This window comes from Peromyscus maniculatus, chromosome 1 (genome assembly GCF_049852395.1).
Source record: "Peromyscus maniculatus bairdii isolate BWxNUB_F1_BW_parent chromosome 1, HU_Pman_BW_mat_3.1, whole genome shotgun sequence".
Lineage (NCBI taxonomy): Eukaryota > Metazoa > Chordata > Mammalia > Rodentia > Cricetidae > Peromyscus > Peromyscus maniculatus.
This window is the reverse complement of record NC_134852.1, coordinates 174,986,366-175,011,658: the sequence shown is the minus strand read 5'-3', so window position 1 is coordinate 175,011,658 and position 25,293 is coordinate 174,986,366. Positions and strand designations below refer to the sequence as shown.

The window sequence follows — 25,293 nt, the reverse complement described above, 5'->3', positions numbered from 1 at the left end:
ACAAGAGTTGGCCAGCCCAATACTCTTCCCAGGGACTTAACCTCCCTGGCAAGGATCTTGACTGCAGACTCTAAAGAAACTGCCCCAAAGAATGGGACGGTCAAACACGGTAGACTTCTGATAAATGTTCTAGATTATCAGAACAATCTGTTCATGTCATCAAACATTTACCAAGTTGCTTCAGGAAGAGGAGGAGCATGCAAGAATGAGGCCTAGTGAAGGCATGATAAATATTTATTGTCTGTATTGACACCCATTGGAGTGTTTGCAAAAACACATTGCAGAGTGCTGGAACTGTGGCTAGGGAGAGACATGTTTAGAGAAGCTGTTGTATTTACCATAACTACAGGCTAGGAAGATGGGACCTGAGGCTCTCCAGTTGTGCTTAATAAGTATTTACCTTAGTCGTGTGTTTTGTTTACATCCAGTTCCCACTCAGGAATTTTTCTTTTCCTCTCAAGTCAGTCTGATGGCTTGGTCTGATGGAGCATGGCAGTTTACCAAGCTTGCCTTGTATAATATTCCCTTTACTGTACACTTGGGGGGATCGGCAGGAGGAAAATCACATTTGCAATGGCCCTTAGGCTGGAAAGAACATTCCAAATGAACAGCTGTGCTCTGCCCCAGATGTAGTTGGGCATTCTTGAAGAAGAAAGCAAAATGACTATAGGTCTCTGGTGTATATATGAGACTCTGGGCAACAGCTGTTAGTATTTTTATTATTACTAATCAAAAGTACTCACTGATGGTGGGTGTGGTGGCTTTTGGTCCCAGCACTGGGGAGGCAGAAGCAAGGGGATCTCTGTGAATTTGAGGCCAGCCTGGTCTACATAGTGGGTTCTAGGACAGTCAGGGCTACATAGACAGACCTCTCTCACATAAAAAGTACTAACTGATAAGTTTTAACCCCAATGTAGGAATTGTGAATGTAATCTAGAAAGGAAAAGATATGCAATTTGACTAGTTATATCCGTAGTAGTAAAAGACAGAAGAATCCAAAGCAGATTCCAGAGTTCTTGCCCTTTGGTTGAAAAAAGATCTAAGAAATGAGTTACTGGTGATATCATGATGATGGGTACACAGTGAAGTATCACTAGGAGGTGATATGAGAGATGCCCTTCTAACACATTTGTATATTGTCAGGATTCATTATTTAAATTCAAGGTAGGTGATTTGTTTGATATAGATGGCAGGAATATTAAATTTACCAGATTACTTCCTTGTTTTTTTTTTAGATAGACTTTCATTTATTATTATTATTGTTGTTGTTGTTATTGTTATTGTGATGGTGGTGGTGGGAATCTAACCAAGGGCTTTACATATGCCAGGCAGGGATTCTATCACCAGTTCCCAGGTCATTAAGTGTTCTAGTGAAGGGAAAGCATCATTAATCAACTAACTAGTGTCAGGTCTAGGTCTGTTAATAACTACAACATCAACAAGGAGGGTCATGGGAAGCTGGATGTAGAGACTCCTATATGCTCATTTTAGCCAGGTGTATCCCATTTGTGGCTTGCTAATGTGGCAACACCAAGTTGACGTGCGCTTGTTCTCTCTTCACTAACCACTGGGCAAGTGGGTCAAAGGTGAATACCCAGGAGGGCATGAAGAAAAGGAGGGACAAAGGTTTTTTTTTCTTTCTTTCTTTCTTTTTGTTTGTTTTTTGTTTTTCAAGACAGGGTTTCTCTGTATAGCTTTGAGCCTTTCCTGTAACTGGTTTTGGAGATCAGGCTGGCCTCAAACTCACAGAGATCTGCCTACCTCTGCCTCCCGAGTGCTGGGATTAAAGGGGTGCGCCACCACTGCCCGGCTGTGAACCCATAAAGGTTCTTTATGTCTTGGAAGCAACTGTTTGAACCATGAATGACCAGTGAGTGGTAGTTATTATTCAGAATTGCCTTTTCTTCCCTCTCTTGTGCTGTTGGCTTTAAGGATCTAAATGTATTTTGTTACATTGTTCTTTTTTTTTATTTAAAAGTCCCCGTCCCCCGTCCCCCCCCTCCTCCCCCCGCCGGGCAGGGGTCTAGCTCGGGTCAGCTGTCTCTGTGCATTTCCCCATCATGATCTTGACCCCTTTTCTCATGCAATCCCTCCTCCCTCTCTTCGACTGGACTCTGGAAGCTCCACCCAGTGCCTGGCTGTGGATCTCTGCATCTGCTTTGTCAGTAAGTTACTGGATGAAGGTTCTATGATGACAACGAGTAGCCATCAATCTGACTACAGGGCAAGGCCAGTTCAGGCACCCTCTCCACTACTGCTTGAAATCTTAGCAGGGGTCATCCTTGAGAATTCCTGGGAATTCTAGCACAAGTTTCTCCCTAACCAGATAATGATTCCTTCTATCAAGATATCTCTTTCCTTACGCTCCCTCTCTGTCCCTCCCCCCAACATGTTCTCTTGCCAGCTTTCCTTACGCGCCGCCCCCTCCCAATTTACTCAGGAGATGTTATCTATTTCCCCTTCCTAGGGGAATTCATGCATGTCTCTCTTAGGGTCCTCTTTGTTATCTAGCTTCTCTGGGACTGTAGATTGTAGCCTGGTAATCCTTTGCTTTATGTCTAATATCCACTTATGAGTGAGTACATACCAAGCTTGTCTTTCTGGGTCTGGGTTACCTCACTCAGGATGGTTTTTGCTATTTCCATTCATTTGCCTGCAGATTTCATGTTGTTGTTTTTTTTTCTTAACCGCTGAGTACATTGCTCTTAATAATATAGGCAACTGAGGTGCCATCGTCTTCAAAAATGTACATGGATAATCCCAGTTATGGAGGAAGCCAAGGCAGGAAGATTGCAAGTCAAGGCCGGCTAAGCAACTCAGTGAGCATTCTGCCTCAAAATAAAAAAAAAAAAAAAAAAAAAGGAAAACAAGGGTTGGAGACAGTTTTCTGACAGAGCATGCACATAGCACATGCAAGCGGGGCCTTGGATTCAATCCCTTGTGCAGAAAAAACAAAAACAAAAACAAAAATGAAACAAGTAAGAGAAAGAAAGAAGGAGAATGTTCACATGGAACTTAGCAACCATCCTCTAAGGAAATATCAGCATTGGCATTTGCAGAGATACCAAGAGTCCAGGTGACTAGGTCTAGCCCTCATTGAGGAGGAATTCACTGGTGCTCTATTTAGCACATGGTATTAGATGCAAATTCAGTGGGGTGCTATTGGTCCAGGGTATTAGGAGGGCCTGGGCAACTCCCTCTCCTGCTGCATTTACACATACACTGTTACCTGCCTTGGAGGAGAATGCTGACGGATTGTTATTAAGCCCTTGGATTTTCCAGAAGATTCCACAGCCTCTTGGAGATCAGCTCAGGAGAACTTGCCTGGAAACACATGTCCTGTGCTTTCTGTACCAGATACTGACGTTTTGGTATTTCCTGCTGGAACACTGCTTGGGTGGAGTTCCCTTTGGAAGCGCCAGGGTTTTCCTGTGTGTGCAGTTGATTTCCAAAACCTTAAATAAACTCTGTTATGTGTCCACAACCAACAACTCCACAGTTCTTTATTAAGTACCTACGAGGGACCTGCCATTGTTCTAGGAGCTAGACACCAGAGTGACCTCCGTAGCCTCTGCCCTCCAAGGGCTCGCAGTCTGGTCCAGGACTGAGATTAGTAAACAGGCATTTGCCTTCCACGTGGTAAGTGCCAAGCAGGACAAAGTACAGAGCTGGGGATGGGAGGAAGGGTGACTGCAACCTCAGAAATGTCAGGGCTTGAGGATGGGTGCAGTGTGCTGGGAGATACTTGCCAGAACACGAGACAACTCAACTGTGTGCTAAATATAAGGATGTGATTTTTGTAAAAAACTCTTTTCAATTGCGTGCAAGTAGGATAGTCTAGTTAATTTTCAAAAATCCCCTTCCCCCAACAAGCCGTTTTACAGTGGCTTAAGCATCTCCACATCTTCCCACTTCAGTGCAAGTGAATGCAAAGTAATAAACTATGAAGTAAACAAATCACAAAGGAAGCGGCACCACACTCAATAGCCTGCTCGGAGGAAGAAGGCTCACATCTGCGGGGGAGGCCAGCAGAAATGGAAACAAGCAAGGCAAGTTAGGGCCTTCATTATTTCACTAGAAATGCATAGACACAGTTCTTAGTTTTATATAGGTGACAATGCATCCCGGTGCCACTTGATATAAATGACCTGTGCTTTATTTTGTCTTTTTCTGGATGCTCCTTGCCCTCCATTACTGAAGACTAACTTCTTGCCAGAATAAAAACTAGAGGACAGTAATAGATGTAAAGACTTCTGTATGTTTATCTAGTTGGGGTTCCTTATGATTGTTCTTGTATATACTGTGTGTGTGTGTGTGTGTGTGTGTGTGTGTGTGTGTGTGTGTGTGTATGTGAAGACCAAAGGTCAACCTAACCTTGGGTGTACTTCTTCAGCAGCCATCCACCTTGCTTACTGAGACAGGGTCTCTCACTGGAGCCCGGGGCTCATCACTGAGGCTAGACTGATTGGCCAGGGAGACCTAGAGATCTTACTATCTCTGCCTCCCCAGTCCTGGGATCACTAGTGTGCTCTACCATATCTGACTTCTTGTGTGGGTGCTGGGGATTGAACTTAGGTCTTCAGGCTTTCATGGCATGCACTTTACGGACTGAGATATTTCCTCCACACTTTGGGTTTATTTTTGATTTCTGATCGGATAACAAAGCGCATCGTTGCTCGTTTTTAAGCATCACTTTACTGTCAAGTCTGAACTTGGGGGGCTGAAATAAGGAGGATTACTGCTAGTTTGAGCCTAGCTAGGGTAACAGATTGTGAAACCATATCCCCCCAAAATCACTCTATTAAGTTATAATTTGTATATGATAAAATATACTCCCTTGAAGCATATGGGCCTATGAATTTCAACATAGTGTTTTTGTAGTTTAGCGATTGCAAGAAGAAATCGAACCAAACAACAAACTCACGTGGGAGGTTTACTGGGGGAAGGGAAGGGGGAAGGCACAGAGATGGGCCACTGTGGAGAAGCCGCAGGGAAAAGAGGAACAGGTGGAGCTTGCTCTTAAAAGGGGGCTTGGCGCATGTGCACAGAGACTACGTAGTGACATAGTGGCCTTAGGTCCCTGGGCTGGCCAGCGTACCTGCCTGAATGCTAGCAAGTGCATACGCGCAGGGGTGCCCTTAGCGGCTGCAGGTGAGGACCCTGTGCAGGCCAGCATGCTGCCTGAATGCTGACAAGTGTAACCGCCTCTGCAGCAGAGGCTGGCATGCTGTCCTCTCTCCAATGCTCTCTCATGCCTTCTCTACTGTTGCTTCAGTCCCGGCTGCAAACACCTACTGACCGGCTTTCTCCCCCTGCAGACTAATTTCCCCTGGTCTAGAAGTTCTCCTCTCTGGACTCATCTCATGTGGAGGCTTTTGTGTCTGACTTTTCTTTTTCTCCCTTTGGATAACATAGTCAAGATTCTTGTTCTAGGTCGCTTTTCTGTTGCTGTGATACAACACTTCGACTGAAAGTAACTTAGCGGAAGAAAGGGTTCACTTCAGTTTACACTTCCGGTTCATAGTCCAATGGTGAGGAAAGTTGTGGGGTGGGGGTGGGGGGGAGTTGGGGAGCAGACTTGACGCAGAAGCATTGTTGGAATGTTGCTTGCTGTCTCACTCACTGGCTCATGCTGAGCTTGCTCTCTTGTACAGCCCAGGTCATCCTGCCTGGGAATGGCGCTGCCCACAATGGACTTGATTCTCCCATATCCATCATATGTCAAGACAGTCTCAATTCCTCAGTTCAGGTTCCCTCCACCCGGGTGACTCTAGATTGTGTCAAGCTGACAATAAAAACTAACTAGTACAATCTTTCTATCTGTAGTTTTTCTAAATTTTAATTTGAAACAGTGATTTTTCTCAAGTAGCAAGTAATTGCTGAATTGCTCAGAAAGATGAACAGTTGAAGGAGGTCCTTCTGGCCCAAAATTCTACCATGTTGCCCAAGGAAGGGAGGCCTGAGCATCATATCAGGTTAGTACAAATGTAATTTAAGAGAAGAAGAGCATGCACATTCATTTCTGAGCTCTGGGAGCCTGGGAAGATGGGAGATGAAGCTGCTGTGAGTGATACAATGGATTACAGAGGATGACAGCACTATTTGCTCAGTTCTGTTATGAGCTCAGCAAAATGTGACAGTTCTGAGAAATATAAATATATGTCACTCTATTTATATGCGTGTTTGTCTCAGGAGACTTGGCAGGGAGTGGTGGGAAGGGTTTCCTGAAGATAGAGTGGGCAGAGCTAGCTGGGCAAAGTGAAGCCTGTCCAAGGCCTGTTGATGCCTAGTGATAAACACACATGACAAGGACGAATATTGATTGAACACTTAAGTAATGTCAGGTCCCGCTTAGTTCCTTACACGCACAGTTTAACATGAATTCACATGCTATGTAGCAAATAGTTCTTTTGCTTAACCTTGCATCCGGTTTGCAGTCTTCCTGCATGCCATGGTTACCTGCTGTTGAGCTCGCTGTACGTGGGTAGGTCTCTGATGGAACACAGTTTTCAGGCATCTACTGGAGCATTCTGCATCTTAGCCAGCACAGGAAGAGAAATGCTTGGGACTTTACCTGTTACAAATGGATACAGGAAAACAAATGCTCTCAGCTCCCTCCCACGTGACTCAGTCTATCTTCTGCTCCCCTCTCCAGGAGGCTTGGTTGGATTCTCAACCTCAAATAACCCCTTCTCCTCGCTAGTCCCTCTCCCCAGCTTTTTATCTCATGTTCCTTGGGGACGTGTCCTGTCCTTATGACTTGCCTTGCCATGTCCTCCCCTTAGAGTTGCTTCTGGACAATCCTGTTGGCAGAGTCACTCACTCTACAGACGAGGGAACAACGGAGGTTTATCCCTCCCTAACTCCTGCTCATCCTTCATCTGCACTTCGCTCTTAGGCTGGCTTTTCATGACCCTTCCCCACAACCTAGGTCAAGTGTCTGGCTTATTTTCTCAGAGTCATCCTTTGGTATGTATCACAGTCCTGAGTTTGAAATGCTCCCCATGGCCATCCTCCCCAAACCAGATGGCTGGCTACAGGATGTCAAGGGTCAGGTCCACTTTGTTCTTAGCTGTTCTCCTAGCATCCCACCACGGCTTCGAGAATATAGTAGTTGCTCAGTAAATGTTTACCGGTTGAATAAGTGATCCGAGGTTCCTTCTGTTTTCTCACAGCTGCCCACTCACCTCTTGAGTAGGCTTTAGTCTCTGTAAGGACTGTGCCAGAAATGCATAAAATAGAACCTGTGTGAGTGACATGAGTCTGTTGCTCACTGCCATTCTTCAGGGTGTATGATAGAGAAGAACCATATTCAGGCCAGCATGACAGAATTGCTCCAGGGGACCAAAGTTTAATGGCAACTGTAGAATTGAATGTAGAAGCAGGAGAAAAGTGGGTAGAGTCTAAGTGAATTCTTAGGAGGAATCTGAACATTTGAATAGCATTCCGACTTCACTCACATTCTGCATAAAACATTCCCTCTTAGAGCTCACTACTTTCCCACCAAAGTGCACTTAGTTTCATGTTCTCATTGGGAGTTGTTAAGTATCTGCATTCTTTTCCTGCCATGGTAATTTCCTACCTATATAAAATTTACAAGCTGCGTGGAAGCGCTTGTGGAGAGAGGTACCATGACTGTTTTTGAGATAGTTGAAATGCTCACTGACGGAGAGACTTCCCAGGCACACCCTCTCTCCACGCGAGGCTATTTTGGCTCTGATCAACATGGATGAATCTTCCTCCCTGACAGTTGCCTGTAAGTCAAGAAGTGCACGTTAATCGTCACCAGCTTTTGGCTGCTCTTCAGGGCTGTCACCTGCAATCCTTCATCTGCCAGGATGCAGGGCCTCACGGATCTTGGCACGTGGAGACTTTGGTGCTTAGCAGCAAGGTAAATATTGGCATGCTGTATGGGTGAGGTGGATGTAAGTAAGTCATGGCATCTTTAGGGGAAGTTTGTCTCTAGATCTACCACCTTTTATTTTACTTTTGTTTACCGATAGGCTGATAAAAAAAAAAGTCAATGACTTCACATCTTTCAAGATGAATCAGAACAAAAGATCTTTGTAAATATGCAACCTGGAAGTATTTGAAGGGTAACATCCTGGATAGTTTCATGTCACATGTAACACAAACTGGATTCATCTGGGAAGAAGGACTCTCAGTTGAGAAAATGCCTCCATAGGATTTGCCTGTAGACAAGTCTGTAGGGCACTTTCTTAGTTGGTGATTAATGTGGGAGGGCCCAGCCCATTGTGGGTGGGCGCACCCCTAGGATGGTGGTCCTGGGGTATAGAGAAAGCAGGCTGAGCAGGACATGGGGAACAAGTTCCCCAGCTGGCAGCATCCCTCCATGGCCTCTGCTTCAGATCCTACCTCTGGGTTTTTGCCTTGAGTTCCTGTCCTGACTTCCACTCATTATGGACTACAAGTTGAAAGGTGAAGTCAACCTTTTCCTCCACAAGTTGCTTTTGATCATGATGTTTATCACAATAATAGAAACCTAACTAAGACAATGAAAGGGATAGACTTATTTCCACAAATCCTGATTGTTGGGTTAAGTTACTGAATTTGTTCCTTTTGATTTTATCCCTTGTATTGCTGTGCATCAATATTTGCTTGGAGATGCCAATCAAACCAGAGTCTTTGCATGTGTAGCTAGCAGAGCCTGGATCGGGATGTGTTACACTCATCCAATGGTGAGGGGGTTGTTTTCTGGTCTTTCACCCCCTTATGAAGGCTCTTGTTCCACTCCGATGAGCAGAACATAAAGTTGAGCACTTACATCTATTTAACAAAACATGACTGGTTCTTTAGGGAGTCCCTGCTAATTCCCTGGAACCACTTTGAAGCCAGAGTCAACACTTGACTGCAACCCACTTGCCCACTTGTGACCTCTTGTCACCTCCCAAAGCATCTCAGGAATGAAGGCTTTGTTGAAATGTTCACAAGGGAGAAAAGTCAAGGACTTCCACCGAACACCATGTAACCAAACATAAATCCCCACTAGAAGTGTCTGTTCATTCCAAGAACCCCATCTCCTCTTACCAGCTGTTGTCCTGTGTCTTCCAAGTATCCACTGGCCTCTGGATTCCTCACCACCATTTAACATTTTAGTTCCCTCAACCCTTCTTCATTATCTTGCTTCATTGAAGTTTTAGTTTCTGTTCACCAAAGTATTTCTTGAGGTCAATTCCTCTTAGAAAGCAAGGTCATTATATATTTATTGTCTTGCCAGAGACTGGAGGTAAAACTTAACCAGATTTGTGCCATATATATATGTATATAAATGAAGTCTTTTCCTTGACATATAGCTCTGGCTGGTCTGGTACTTGTTATTTAGTTCAGGCTGGTCTCAAACTGACAGTAATGGTCCTTCTCCTGGATACTGGGATAACGTGTGTACCAGCATCCTTAACTTGCGTTTGCATTTTCTTGCTCAAGGTTCTTCTACATCATTTAGCTTCTGCCTGGGTCAGCAGCCATTTCCGTCTGGCACCAGCCCTCTGCTCAGCTACAGTGATCCTCTTTCTCTCAAGTCCACAGTGTATAGCCTAATGTTCCAGCTGTTCATTCAGTCTGTCTCTCAGGCCTGGAGTAATTTAGGTCATTCAGAAGGGTGAGTGGTGGTGGGATACTATCATTCTTTGAAGATCAAGATCAACACCTCTGCTTTTGTAGGCCCGTTCAAGTTCTCCCTTCTCTCCCAGACTCAGCATTGATTTCTCTTACTCAGCATACTTCATTGGGTTCTCCTGCATAGACATAATTCATTTTCTGTTGTTCTTCATAAACCTTAATGTGCCCACTCTGAGGAAACTTCATCTTTTGGCCTTGTACTGTTGTGAGATGTGGGCTATAAGGCTTCCCGTTAGGTTGTTTGTATTGCCAGATTATAGCTGTTATTAAGGCTATTCATCGTATTTTTTGGTTTTGCTGTATTACTTGACTTGTGGTGGGTTTGGACTTCTCTTATCCCTTGATGTTATGTGTGTTTGATTTGTTTTGGACGTAAGTGAGAGCAGGGCCATCATGAGCTCTTCTAGGGGGGAAGCTCTTGGGAGAAAAGGGGTTAAGAGATGCTGAGTAACTGATCATGTTTTCCTTCTCAAGTGATCATGACAGGACTTAAAACATCTGGCAACTTTGCGTCAGCCAAGACCCTTGAGTAAAAACCCAAAAGGGGCATATGGCAAGACCAGAAAATAAACTGCATTGAGTGAAGCCATTGAGATTCAGAAGTTGTTTCTGCAGCATCACGGCTATACAGAGACAGAAGTTCCTGGAAGGCTGCATTTACAGCTAACCCACCTTTCTATGTTGTACAGGAGTGTACACAGCCCAGCACCTCATGGGCATTTGGAAAGTTCTGGTTGATGATATAAACTGGAGTAGGATGAGATATGAGACTGCAGAGTGGGACTTGGTATCAGAATTCCAACTTGAGATTTCAGTGTGAATTAGTGAAGGGAATGGGCAACAGGACTCCAGCAGCATTCTGAGATTCCTGTATGAAAAATCTTTGTGTATTGGTTTCTTCATCTATAACAGTGATACTATCACCATCTACCACATAGGATTAAAGGAGAGAAAACATTCAAAGCTCTTACCATTATAATAAGCAGTCAACAAACTTCATGATGGCAGGTTTTTTTTCCCAACTCCTTGGTGTATCCCCAGGGAACTACTTTCCTTTGTGGACTCCCTCTGCAGTCTCCATTACTTGCTTAGCCTCCAAATTTATTTAGCTTGATTTAACTGTTAGGTCCAGCTTTTATTGCTCTTTGCATATGGCTTGCTGAGAAGTTCCCTCTGTAGCTGGTTGCAGTGGTCAGGAGTCCTTGGCGAGGACTTTACCCGGGGAGAGAGTGTGTTTGAGACAGTTTCTTTGCTGTCACTATTGTGAACAGGGTCCTCAGTGAGATGGGGAGAGCCAGGGAAGTGGGGGGAGATGATCTCCATAGAAAGGCCTTAGATATCTCAGTGACTGGTTCCAAGGAAGCCCTGCTTGGGCCTGGCTTTGACTCAAATGGCCTGTGATTGGCTTCTGGAACTCTTGGATGACATCCCTAGTGGAGGGGGAGTCTATGAAGTTATCTTTGATGACTTGTTACTTGGATAGCCATCTAGGACTTGGGGGAGTGGGCTTAAGGTTTGTCATTTGTGGGGGTGCTGGGTGTTAGAAAGGCTTGAAATAGGGTCTTGCTATGTAGCTGTGGTGGTTTGAATGAGAAATGTCCCCCGCAGGCGTAGGTATTTGAACGCGTCATCTCCAGCGGATGGTGCTGTTTTAAGAGGCTTAGGAGGCCTTGAAGGATGCATACCACTCTAGGCAGGTTTTGAGAGTTTGAATACCCAAGCCATTTCTGGTCTGCTCTCTCTTTCATGCTTGTGGCTCAACATGTGAGCTCTCAGCTAGCTGCTCCAAGTCCACGTTCGCTTCTTCCTGTATGCTTCCTCACCACAGGGAACTTTTCTCTCTCCAGAACCATACATACACTTAAATAAACTTAGCGTTGTCTTGGTCATGGCGTTTTATCACAGCAACAAACAAGTAACTAATACAGTAGCCCTGGCTGGATTGGAAATCCCTATGTAGCCCAAGCTGACTTGGAATTTGTGATTTTTCTTTCCTCAGCCTGGCAAGTGTTGGGATTGCAGGTGTGGATCACCACACCCAGCAAGGCTTGTGCTTTATTGGTCTTCTGGCCCTGTGAGCATTGGTTTACAGATGGACACACTGTCCATGACTGAGTCCCGGAGGCCAGCTTATCCATTACACACACACACACACACACACACACACACACACACACACACACACACACTGGTGGAGCAGCAGTGTGATATAGTGGTGTGTCCATGCCCTAGATAAAAGGTGCTTATGTAACTTAGTTTCTCCAGTCTTGGCAGGAGCTCTGGTCCTGAGGCAAGAAAGGGTGTTTACATTCTGCAAGTATAATCCCAAGAATGCCTTGTCTCAGGGCTGCCCCAGCTCACCCGGGCTCACCAAGCACCTCCTTTGCCTCTGAAATGGGCTGCCACTGCCTGAGAAATCAGTATTGGACATATGAGAAACTAGGCTGAGCAGAACAAGAAGGCCCACTTCGAGGAAGCTTTTGATTCTTGCCTCAGGTACTGCCTGGATCAAATATGCTCACTCGGGAAGGAGGGGACACTTCTCCAGGACAAGGCTCAGCTGCCCTGGAGCCTTGTGCCTGGTACAAAGCGTGGCCTCAGGTAAAGCTATGCAACAGCTACTCACTGAGTCAACAAACTGAAAATATGTGGGCGAGAGAACAGTTTGGAGGACACATTAGTGGATGTTCTTAATCAACACCTAAGAAACAGCTTTCACTGACCCACACATTCGTTCATAATAACAATGGTTTCTATTTACTCAATGAGGCTCATTCTGTTTCCTTGAACCCCATAGTAGGCAAATTCAGCAAACAGGTGGCCTTTTCCCAGTTAATAACTGAGCATTCTCAGGCATCAGAACAAAGTCTGAGGAACTTGCCTGATGTCCCAGGGACAGTGAATCAGGATGCAAAGCCACCCTGCACAGAGCACCTTTTGTTCCTCTCCCTGCCCTTCACGCCTGCTGGCTCTCTTTTTCCTGCAACGGGCAGGACTGGGTTACCTTGAAAGGAGGCATGGAGAGGCCCAGCTCACACCCCCGCCCCCCGCGGGGAACTTTGGGCAGTTTGTATCACCCCTTCTTCCTTTTGAGACAGGCATGGCGGCTGCCTGCTGAGCTCTGTTTGAAAACTCCCACCCTTCGGCAGGCTCCTCAGCTCAGTCTTCCGCCCTCGCCCCTAAGCCACCCCAGCTGTAGTGACAGAACTCTCTCTCCTCTTTCTTTCTGTTCCCCCTCAGAACTCTGGTTTGGAGCCCAGGTTTCCATTTTGCTAGGGGGGAAAAATCTTGCTTCAGGTACTATTTTATGAACAGGCCCTTGCACAAATCAGCACTGGATACATATGCGTTGAATCGTCGGCTAAATTCTAGGCAAAAGATGAAAAGGCTTTGGACCCAGGAGATGGAAAAGTTGGGGGCGGGTACAGTGTGGCGTCGGGGCAAATGATCGTGACCGTTCTTTTTGCTCTTCTCTCCTCTTCCCCTGCCCGCCCCCACCGCCACCTCTTAGCGCAGGCGCGGTCTCCGTGGCATATTTAGTATTACCGCTGTCATCTGATCACAGAAACATCCAAACAGATTGAAAAGCTCCAATCGATGCCAAAGCAGAAGTGCACACAGGGGCTTGTTTCCTTGGAAGTGCTTCGGTTGTGATTAAACTCCTAGGACAAATATGCTAACAACTCCCTTGACCCTCTAGCGAGAAACGGCAGAACAGAGCTCAAAGGACCAGAAAGGCATCTCTCTGGAGTGCCGGGTGCCCACGCCGGTGCCCACTTTTGCGGCCACCGTCCGCAGAGGGCTTCTGAGCCCGCTGGGGTTGGCGGCTGTGCCTGCTGCTGCCGCCGGGCTGCGGCTGAGATCATTCTGTTGATCTGGTTTTACACAGCGCAGCCCGGCACAGGCTGAGTACAGAATGTTCTCTTCTGTGAACCAAGCTTGAACTCTTCCAGCCCACTTTGTTTGGGGAACCACACAGACACAGAGGGAAAAGAAAGGGCAGATAACCCCCAAATCGTTGAAATCGTGGTGTTCTTTGGGATTTGGGCTTAGGCCATTTGCTTTTCACTGCCTGAAGTGAAAAAAAAAAATATTTTTTTTTTTTTGTTCCGAACCTTGCTTTCCCTGAAGAGTGAAACAGCTGTGATGTCCGTCCTCTTAGACAGGACTTGGCATCAACTTTGGAAATTAGCAAGACTGTCACTGTGTCTCTTCAATTTCTTTTTCTCCTCTTAGGCATTCAAGGAACAACAACATTAAAAATTGGTTTCCTATAAAGGAAAGATGAAGTCCCTGGTGCTTGTGACTTCTCCCTGGGTTGGGGAAGCTATCACAGTGTTATAAATTGTGTTCTCTGATTTGTTGCTATGGCTGGAGGGATGTGATGGGGAAAGCTTTGGGCCAGTGGCCCCTATACAAATGAGCCATGAAGAAAGCTGTGAATGCTTATGCGGGTGGCTCGCTGCTTCTCTACAAAAGTATCTTCACCTGGATTCAGTTGGGGGACACAAATGGTTTGGGGGCTGTAGGATGATCTCAGGGTGAGGCTTCTCTAGGTTAGATAGTGAGGTTCAGTGTCGTGGTTTTCCAGCTCATTAATAATGATAATAATAATGATGATAATGATAGTAGTACTACTAATAATTTTGAAGAGATGAGATTCTGCTCTGTTGCCTAAGCCTATTAAACTTCCAGGCTCACGTAGTCCTCCCATCTCTTCCTACCAGGCAGCTGGGATTAGAGGTACATGGTAACATACTAGGCTCCTCCTGCTGATAACAATAACAACAGCAATTCATATTATTTTTATGGCTTATTGAGATAGAGTCTTACTATGTAGCCTAGGCTAGTCTGTTGGTGTGAGATTCTTCTGCCTCAGCCTCCTGAGTATGAGGTTTACAAACATATGCCCCACTCCACTTGGCCACATGTGATGGCTCTTCCTGGTTGTCATATATCTGGAATGATCTATTATCCAGAAATGGAGGGCACACTTGTGATCCGGATCTTGAGGCAGGAAGACAAAATGCCTTCGATCCGGATCTTGAGGCTAGAAGGCACATGGCTTTAATCCAGACTTTGAAGCTGGATAACACACACCTTTAATCCAGACTTTGAGGCTAGAAGGCACATCTTTAATCTGGGACACACCTTCTACTGGAAGCCTATATAAGGACAACGGAAGAAGGAAGGGTTTCTTCACCTGCTTGCCCTCACCTCCATCAGCCCATCATTCTTTCTTTGAGATCCCAGCTGACCAGCTGAGAGACCCAGCCTCGTGGGACTGAGCAGCTCCTAGATTCCTGGACTTTCCATTCATCACTAGTCATCGCTGGACTGTAGCCTGTCAGTTACTCCAATAGATTCCCATATAATTCTGCCACCACATCCAGCCATATATATGGAGAGAGAGATAGATTCATGCCATAAGTTCAATGGCTCTAGAGAAAACTGACTAATACACTAATAATATAATAATAATGAATATTTTTTATAGCAGTAGATTCCTTTCTTTGTACCCAAATTTACAAAAATTTGGGTGACTCACACAGCTTTGTGTGAGATTTGGTTTGAATTTTCCTTTTCTTTCGAGAGCTCATGTTACAGTGGACAAGTCATGTTCTAGGCTCATTGGTGAAAGGGTCGTAGATTTGTCACATATACTGACTGAGTCATTTATGACTGTCTTGCTGCTGTACCAATGACACAGATTCTTCTCTTGAATTCACCATTCTGTCACCTCCTGGTTTGGGGCTTCTATCGTCTGGCTTTTGTTCATGGGTGCCAAAGACATTCTGTTGGGTTTAAGATACTTATTCATTTGTTTTTGTGCGTGAATCATCTAGCTGGCCCTTGTTTTGTTATTCATTTATTTATTTGGATACAGGGTTTCACCATGTAGCCCTGGCTGTCCTGGAATTGGATGTGTAGACCAGGCTGGCCTTGAACTCACAGAAATCAACTGCCTCTGCGTTCTGAGTGCTGGGAATAAAGGTGTGTGCCACCATGACTGGCCTATTTATTTATCTGCTTATTAACACAAGATTTCACCATATACATATATCCCAAGCTTGCCTCTGACTTGAGATTCCCCCAGCTCTAGGCTTTAAGAACTGAGATAGTAGATATTTGCTATCACGCCACACCATCCGGGAGTTTCCTGGGTGAGTATCTTTGCTTCTGAGATGGTTTTAGTGCCAAGAGATTCTGTGATAATATTTTTTTTGAAAAGTCACATGTCACAATGCTATCAGAAGATTGGCTAAATAGTTAATTTATTTTATAATATTTTATTGAACACCAGCTACTTCTAAATTAGTGATGAGGGTTTAAGAATTTCGGGATGAGCAAGGCACGTTCTCTGACTAAGAAGTAGAAACACACAGGATATAGAATACACACACACAAACATCTATACAGCTGAGGATGTTGACATCCCCTCAGAAGAAGTGATAAACTGTGGGTGGAAGAAGATGTCAGGAACCAGGTGAAGATTCCCACTTGAGGAAGTTGAGGCAAGAGCTGGCAGTGAAAGGAAGGTGTTATGAGAACAGGAGATATTTGTGGTGTAGAGACTAGCCTAGATCAGCCAGCCAGCTTTGAGTGTTCTCATGCTGAGTGGTGGATGCTGGTGTGTGTAGGATCATGTAGATTAGGGATGTCCACTTCTCCATCTTGTGCCTTTACTAATTTTTCTGCCAAGTTTGTACAAAACTCCAGACTCCCTAACAGTGTTCCAAGCATTCATGATGAAGCCATTGAGACTGGCACTTGAGGGGACTCATTCTCAGTTTTGGGCTGAGCCTGAGGTCCCATGTTTGTTGTTATTTTCCCTTTTCTTCTGCCCTAGGCGGGCCTTGAACTCAATATGCAGCTGAGGATGATCTTGAACTTCTGCTCATCCTGCCACCAATTCCCAACCTCTGAGATTACAGTCACACCCCACCACAGTGGTTTATGCAGTGCTTCTACTTGAACCCAGGGCTTCATGCCTGCTAGGCAAGGACATGTGATTCTGTCTTTTCCTTCTTTTCCTTCCTTCTCTCCCTCCCTCCCTTCCTTTCTCCCCCATCCTCTTTCTCTCTCTCCTCTCCTCTCCTTATATAACCCAACCCTAACCCCCACCCTTTCCCTCTCTCTACAGAATCTCCCTATGTAGCCCTGAAATTTGATATGTACACCAGGTTGACTTTGTACTCATGGAGATCCACCTGCTTCAGCTTCCCAAGTGCTTGGATTAAAGACCTGTGCCACCATGCATGGGATCATCTTTTTTGATAATCTTGAAGGATTCTTGAGTCAGTGATGTGACTGAGCATGTGTCCTTGTGAGGTAGCCCATGGTTTTGGGAAAGGTGAACACCTGGAAACAAAATGAGAAAGAAGACAATGTGTATCACCAGGGAGAGTGCAGCACATTGGACTGACGATCAGGTATAAGGTAGTTGGCGATGGCAGAACCAGAGAGATGACAGTGGGCAGGTTTTCTCACTGAAGTCACTACATCACCCCCTGGTGGCCTGGACACTGCGGGCTGGCTTCTAGAGTTTGCCAACAGATGGTAACAGGAGAGTTTTTGTTTTTGTTATTTAGGCACATAGCTTCACTCTGTATGTAGCCCAGGCTGGCCTCTAGCTTGAGATCTTCTTGCTTCAATTTCCAGAATGCTGAGCTTACCAGTATTTGACATCAACCTGGCCAACAGGAAATTTTGCCAAGAATATCCTTACTTCTGAGACGGTTTCAGTACTAAGAGATTTTTCTACCATAATATTATTTTTGAAAAGTCACATGTCAAAGCACTATCAGGATATTGGGAACAAGACAAGGAACACAGGATGAGGACTTCAGCCTTTGTTTTTATGAAGAACAGATGATGTACTGAGCTTTACACAGACTCAATTGGAGTCCAAAGGACCTCCACAGAGAGAACTTCACTCGTGATTTCAAAATACGTACCTGGAGTTAAGAGTTACAGCAGCTTGGAATTCAGCCTCATAGAGAAACTAACAAAAGGTTGAATCATAAATCCTGGGAGGAGAGCCATGTACACCATGTATAAGAGGGAAAAGAAGAGCAGTGTTTGACCTTGAGAGGTCTGGTATTTAATTAACATCCAAGGAAGAGAAGCTAGGAAACAATGTATTTCCCCTTTTAAGTTTTTATTTTATTTTATTCTATGTGTGTGGGTGTTTTGCCTGAATGAATGAATGTATACTACATGGGAACCGAACTTGTGCCCTCTAGAAGAACAGATGACAGTTCTCTTAATTGCTAATACATCTCTGCAGCTTCTCCCTCCTTCATGTAGCTCTGGCTAGCCTTGCACTCACTATTTAGGCAAGGATAATCTTGAGCTGCTGACTACTGATCCTCTTCTTTCTCACAACACCCGAGATTGTAGGTTTTTACCACCTTATTTGGCCAGAATTCAGTTCCAGCAGTATGGAATGTCATATCAGTCTTCTGTCTTGTCTGATTTTTTAAAATTTTTTTTATATAGAGCAGTGTCTCACTTGGAAGGGACCTAGTGGTGTCTGTCCGAGAAGTCAGGGAAATTGTTTTCTCCCACACATCTATGAAGGCTCCCTTTGTCAGCCTCTTCTGTTAGTTGACCGTGAACCACAGTGGGAGATGTTTTATATTCAGACCCAGGACACACACGCACCAGGACATGTGTAATGAAAACAAAAGGCTTTGTGAAACAGGAACTACCTGGTTCTTCTGCAATAATGATACTTTCCCACTCTATTTTATTTCAGTAAACAAAGAAAATGCTAATTGGGTTCCACTAAGTTGCTATCACACCCATTGATGTTTTTCAAAGCTGCAGCTTGAAAGAGACTGGCTTAGGGGGCTGTGTTTTCTGGTAGTCCACTCTCCCTCTAGAGGTTGGAATTGCTCAGAAGAGTCTAGAAGCCAGTAGTATGAGCATAACTTGAGGAGTGGTGTGGGAGAGTCTATCCCATTTCCTAGGCTTTCCTTGCTTGGAGGCACTTTAAGCTTTTGGAGGGAGTCTGTGTGGACCCTATCAGCAGGGTTGCTAGTGATATGCTAGTGATATGATATGGATACAAATGATAATAATAATGCAGGTTGTGTAGCTCTATATGATAAGGCTCAAGAAATGCTAGGTATTAGGGGCTGGAGAGATGGCTCAGAGGTTAAGATCACTGGTTATTCTTCCAGAGGTCCTGAGTTCATTTCCCAGCAACCACATGGTGGCTCACAACCATCAATAATGAGATCTGGTGCCCTCTTCTGGCCTGCAGGCATACACGCAGGCAGAACATTGTATACATAGTAAATAAATAAATCTTAAAAAAAAAAAAAAAAGAAAGAAAAAAGAAGAGAAATGGTAGATGTTGGAACAGATGGGATTTCCCAGTTGGAGTCTCTCAACCTAGAAAGCCTATGCAAATATCCCCAGATCTGAAAAACTCCAAAATCTGCAACACATCTGGTCCTAAGTCTTCCAGGTAGGGCCACTCAGTCTGTAGTGGGTATTTATTGAGTCTGGCACATCATTTACATCATTAACACAATCTTTATAATCAAGCTCTAGGGGAGAGTTTAATTATTACCTTCTTTTTACAGATGAGAAATACCAAAGCTAGGAGAGAAAACTCACCCATGAGCGCTCAACCAGTAAATGCTGAATTCAAACCCAGTCAGCTGGTCAGCTGGTTTATAGAATGAAGGCACTCAACCGATGTTCTAGGAAAGATGTTTTCAACAGTTGCACTGGTAAGGTATATTGACCTTGGTCCACTTGGGACCCTGGCCCATCCCTATCACTGATGTGTTGTTCAGCAAGCCTTGGTCTTGTACCATTGACCTCTTCCCAGCACCTGTCACTGGAACCTCCTTCAGTTTACAAGTTTCTTGGCTGCAAACAAATATCTGCCATGATTTCAAGAAGTGGGACAGAAAACAAAGCAGAGAAGGAAAGAATAATGGGAGCACACCAGTGAATGGGCCTCTGGGCTGGATGGAAGAGGTTGTCTGTAGTGAGAGTCAAGCCTTGGTCACCAGGCAGCTTCCACCCAGCAATTGCTTTCTGACCAATGCCCTTCACCCTTGTCTGTCCAGCCACACTCAGGGTCTCCTGAAGGTTTATCTTTCCAAAGCAGCATAGACGTTATCACTCTCTACTCCGCACTTGCAGCTGATACAGGCGTCTCGTCAGGGCTTTCACCCATCCTTCTCTTCTCACTCCAGGGCCTTCAGGATTCAGGTCTAGCTCATCACAGACCACAGCTGTCCCACCTCTCCCACTGTTCCCCGGCATGAAGCTCTGCCTGGATGGTTTCCTCTTTGTGTCTGGATGGGTGGTACCTGCCTGATCTCAGTGCTGTGTCCATGTTGTGTCCCTGTCCAGAATGCATTTCTTCCTTCTCCCTCTCCATCACTGATGGATCTTAAAGTCAAAGGTCAGATCTGACCTTCCTGCATGCTCCTCCAGCAACTCTTTTCAGTTTCATGTCTTTTCATAAACATATTGTCCACTTAGAACTAGAACTAGTACCAAATGATGTGGAACATCTGAATACTTCATGGTCTTTAGGCTCTCAAATCCATCCATCCATCCATCCATCCATCCATCCATCCATCCATCCATCCATCCATCCATCTTCCATCCAAAATGATTTTTTCAAATTGTCTGTTAAATTATTCAATGACAATAAGACTAAAAACTGGTCCTATCCCTCCAAAATCCACAGAGAGGGCTGTGGTGGTTTAAGTGATAAATTTCCCCTATTGTCTTGGGTATTTAAATGCTTGTTCACTTGGTGGTGCTGATTAGGGAAGCTTAGGAAGTTAGGCTTTGCTAGAGAAGGTATATTACTGGGGCGTGGGCTTTGAGAGTTAAAACCCATGCCATTTCTAATCATATTCTCTACTTCATGCTTGCAATTCCTATGTGAGCCCACAGCTACCTGCTCCTGCTGACATGTCTGCCACTTGCCGCCATGATGGTCTCTTAGCCCTCTGGAATTATAAGCACAAATAAACCATTCGTTCTAAAAGTTGTCTTGGCACGGTATTCTATCACAATAATAGAAAAGTAACTAATACAGATACTAGTATCAGAGAATGGGCTATGGCTGTGATAGACCTGTCCATGCTGTTTTCAAGAGGAATGTGGAAGACTTCATACTATAAAATGGATTAAATGCTGTAAGCAGAGTTTAATGGGTCATCTTAGTAGGAGCTTGGAAAACAGTTTTGAGAGCAATGTAGACTGTGGAGGCTCAGCTCAAGAGGTTTTAGAGGGTAACAATATTAGCACCCGCACTAGAGACCATTCTGGTGGTATTTTGGCAAAAAAAAAAAAAAAAAAAAATCTTGTTGCTTTCTGCCCTTGTCCTAAGAACTTTTTGCCTGAGGCTGAATTGAAAAGTAATGCGCTGATTTATTTAGCAGAGGCAATTTCAAGACAGGATAGTATTGACTCTGCCATGTGATTATAGGTAATCACTCTTAAGCAGGTCTACAATGAAAAAGAGCAAGTGGGGCAGGAAAAACAAAACAAAACAAAACATACATGTGAAAAGAAAAAGAGTGCTAGGAAATGTAATGTTGCAGCCAAGGCCTGTGCTGAAAGAGATAAGGAGATTAAGGAAATGTCTGATCTGCATTGTAATAAAGGGAAGGGTGCCCTCAGGTCAAGACCCTACCCACCTAGCCTCCAATTTGTAGAAAAGCACATAAGGATTTCTGTTGCTATAAAGCAACAGCAAACAAAAGCTGATTCCAATGTAGTTCCAGGGGCCAGGGTCCACCCCAAGCTGGCAGCCAAACTTGGCAATGTTGTCCACATGGTGCTTGTCTTAATTACTTTATTATTATAGCTGTGAAGATATCACAGCCGAGGCAACGTAGAGAAGAAAGAGTTTATTGGGGACCTACAATTTGAATCCATGACCACCATCATATTATAGGACATGAGAGCAGACAGGTATGGTATTGTAATAGTAAATAGTTGAGAGTTCACACTTTGGGGCAACAACCATGAGAGAGAGAGAGCTAACTTGAAATGGTGTCTGGTGTTTGAAAGTCCAAAGCCCACCCCCAGTGACACACCTCTTCCAACAAGGCCACACCTCCTAATCCTTCCCAAACAGTCCAACCAAGTAGGGAGCCAGGTATTCAAACATATGAGCCCATGGGGGCCACTATCATTCAAACCACTGCAGTGCTGGCTTTAAAGTCATGAAGGATACATGAGTAAAGGGTTGTGGAACCTTCTTCTGTAGTTAGAAAGAACTGCTGAGACCAGGCAACATGTGGCATGAGAGTCTGCGTGAAGCTCTTGGAAGGGCAAGAGGCTCTGACAGGCCATTGCATGAAGCTATGAAAATGAAGCCTGGGCTGCACTGGAGATTCCAAGGTGTGGGTGATGCCAGAGCTGTGAGAGATCTGTCAAGGAGAGCTGAATCCAAAGGGAGGAGGGAGGGGTGCTTGCAGGCAGTAGGCAGCAAAGCTGGAGGGCCAGATCCATCTAAGCCCTTGGAAATTAAAGTCCCAGACACGAGACACGGTTTTGGTGTTTGCTCTCCTGATACTTGGTTTTGCTTTGGCCTGGTACTTCCTCACTATATACAACCCTTTTGGAATGGTGATGTATACCCTTTGCCATTATGTGTTGCATATATGTAATTTGCATTTTTTGATTTCACAGGGGGTTACAATGAAGAGGCCTTGAGTTTCAGAAGGGATTTAGGACTTTGGACTTTTAGAACAGTATCAAGATGATAAAAGACTATGGGTACTTTTGAAGTTAGACTAAATGCCTTTTGCATTATGATATGGCCACAAGACTGTGGGGGTTGGGGAAATGTGATGTGGTGGCTTGAATAATAAATGTTCTCTGTAGTCTCAGGCATTTGAATGCTTGGTGTACAGTTGGTAGTATTGTTTGGAGAGGCTTGGGAGTTGTGGGCTTTCTGGAGGAGGCATGTTTCTAGGGGCAGGATTTGAGAGTTTAAAAACTTATGCCATGGGGCTAAAGAGACGGTTCAGTGGTTAAGAGCACTTGATGCTCTCCTAGAGGATCCACATTTGATTCCCAGTACTCACATGGTGGCTCTCAACTGTCTATAATTCCAGTCCTAGGGTGGGATACCAATGCCCTCTTCTGGTCTCCTTGGGCACTGAAAGCCTGTGGTACACAGATATGCATGCAGGCAACACACACACACATTAAAAGAAAATAATAACCCCCAAATATCTTCATACCATTTCTAAATTCACTCTCTGTGCTTCATGCTTGCTGTTAAAGATGTGAATGCTCTGCTTTCTGCTCCTGCTACCATGCCTGGCTTGCTGTCCTGTCTCCCTGCCATGATGGATTCCTATCACTCTGGAACCAGAAGCCCAAATAAACCTTTCCTTCTATAAGCTGCCCAAATCATAGTATTTTTCTTAATATTCTGAGCTGCCCCTTGAAATCCCGCCCCTTGGGGCCGCCCTGTATCCTGACATAAAAACCTCATTTTAAGGAAAAACTCCTCCCCTTCCTCTCTCTCTCTTTCACGTTCTCTCCATTCCCATGAGGTGTGCACACCTTTGCTTTCTCTCCCTTCTCTTTCTTCCTTGTCTCCCTCTTTCCTGTCTTTCTCTTCATCTCTCTATTATAATGCACTCTCCATGAGGATGTAGCACCTGGGTGCAAATGACTTTCCATGCTCTCCACCCCGCATCTGCCCAGCATGTTTTCCCTCACACATGGGATTCCCTGACCTGGGCAGCTGGGGGTTTCCCACTCATGCAAATTCATAACAGTTTTATCATAGTAATAGAAAAATAACTAATACAAGGGCCAACGCAGTGAGTAGAGAGCTGTTGTTTTTGACACCCAGATCCCATTGACCATCTAAGAAAGCACACCATTATTGTTTTTGTTTTCCACGGTCCTGGTGATCAACTCCAACGTCTTGGACAATGGGTCAAGTGCAATACTGCTGACCTGTATCCCAAGCCCTCCAATTTTCCTTTGGGAGCCTCTTCCTCTAAGTCTTAGTCCTTGTGTCCTGACCAGGGTTGGCTTCTATCCATGAGAGAAATAGGCCATGGGCTGGCCAGTGAGAAGGCCAGTGTTATGCCCTGGCCACAGCTTCTGGTTGAAAGCTGAGGGTGTAATTGCAGCCAGACCAGTGGGAAACACCCTTGAGCTCTTGCTGGAACTCTCTGGAGCTGCTAAGCTGATAGCTGTAATGGAGCTTTGGAGGAGCTCTCCCACATTCCCCCTGCAGAAGGCTTATCTGAAGAGATAAGACAATTGGAGTTGAGGGACAGATAGCCACGGATTCTGTGAAACGCCTTTGAGGACTCACATCTGGCCAGTACTGTACTTTGTAGACCATCATTTCTCTTTGGTTTAGGTCGATTTTACAGAGCTTCTCTAGCTTATAACTCAGAGTTCTAACTATCGGAGGACTCCTTCGTGATCTATACTGTGCTCAGGCTTAACTGCAAGTGAGTAATAGCTCAAAGCACATTTCTCTGGCACCTTTCCCGAAACAGGCCCCCTGATCTAATTGGTCTAGATGGATTCCTAGTCTAGCCCTTGCTGCATTAAAAGTCAGGATTAAACTGAGTTGATGCCTTCCTGCGGTTCTGGGTATGGATGAATGAATGGTTTCTGTCTATTTCTGCTTGGAAACCATGGTACTTTGCCTGGTGCTGATGCCCCACAGTGTTCAATCTTAGCAGAACCTGATGCTTCACAGCTGGCTATATCAGCCTATTGGTACAGGACGTTTCCTTTGCAGCTCTTCTGAAAGGAGGTGAGATCTTTATTCTAGACATGGTTTATGGTAATATGGTTGTGAGCCTATAGTGGACTTATAAACCGGACTGCTGGGGAGTGACTAGATGACAATGGGGAAGGGAATGTGTCACCTACTTTTTAATAATGCATCTGAGTGAGTGGTGACCCCAAGTGTGTGTTTTGTTCTCTGATAAATTCTTATAAATGCATCAGTCCATCCATCAATGACATCTATTTAATAAGCATCAACTAGAGACCCAAAGCTTTTATTAATATTGCATATCCCTAAGCCAATAGTTGCTTAATAAATACTTTCAGTGAGTAATAAGAGGTTACAGTTTTGAAGTTATTTTGAGGTTAAAAATCAAACCAAATAGAGTACCACATTCTTGGTGTTAGGGAATATTATTTTAGGGTGTGTTACTTTTGTTTATGTTGCATTTGTTTAACTCTGTGAAGCTGTGTTACTGTGCTTGTCTAAAACACCTGATTAGTCTAATAAAGATCTGAATGGCCAATAGTGAGGCAGGAGAAAAGATAGGCGGGGCTGGCAGGCAGAGAGAATATATTGAGGGAGAAATCTGGAAGGAGAGATCTAGCAGCCAGAGAAGGAGGAAGACTTCAGGGGCCAGCCACCCAGCTACACAGTAAGCCATGGAGTAAGACTAAGATTTACAGAAGTAAGGGAATGGGAAAAGCCCAGAGGTAAAAGATAGATGGGATAATTAAAGTTAAGAAAAGCTGGCTAGAAACTAAACCAAGCTAAGGCCTGGCATTCATAAATAATAATAAGTCTCCGTGTGTGATTTATTTGGGAGCTGGGTCACGAGCCTCCCAAAAAAGTAAAAACAATATTACAACGTTTTGGCTCCCAATATG

At 44.7% G+C, this 25,293-nt stretch overlaps 1 long non-coding RNA gene across 4 annotated transcripts in view; it reads left to right on the top strand.

Moving 5' to 3' along the window:
• Nucleotides 1-6,849: 6,849 nt before the first annotated feature.
• The window catches only part of LOC102914763 (uncharacterized), a 119,935-nt gene continuing 101,491 nt past the window's right edge, over nt 6,850-25,293 (top strand). For all 4 annotated transcript variants that reach the window (XR_013047862.1, XR_013047859.1, XR_013047858.1 and 1 more), the window contains exons 1-2: nt 6,850-7,891; nt 19,236-19,385. This is a non-coding gene — a long non-coding RNA (uncharacterized LOC102914763). The remainder of the gene's footprint in view (nt 7,892-19,235; nt 19,386-25,293) is intronic.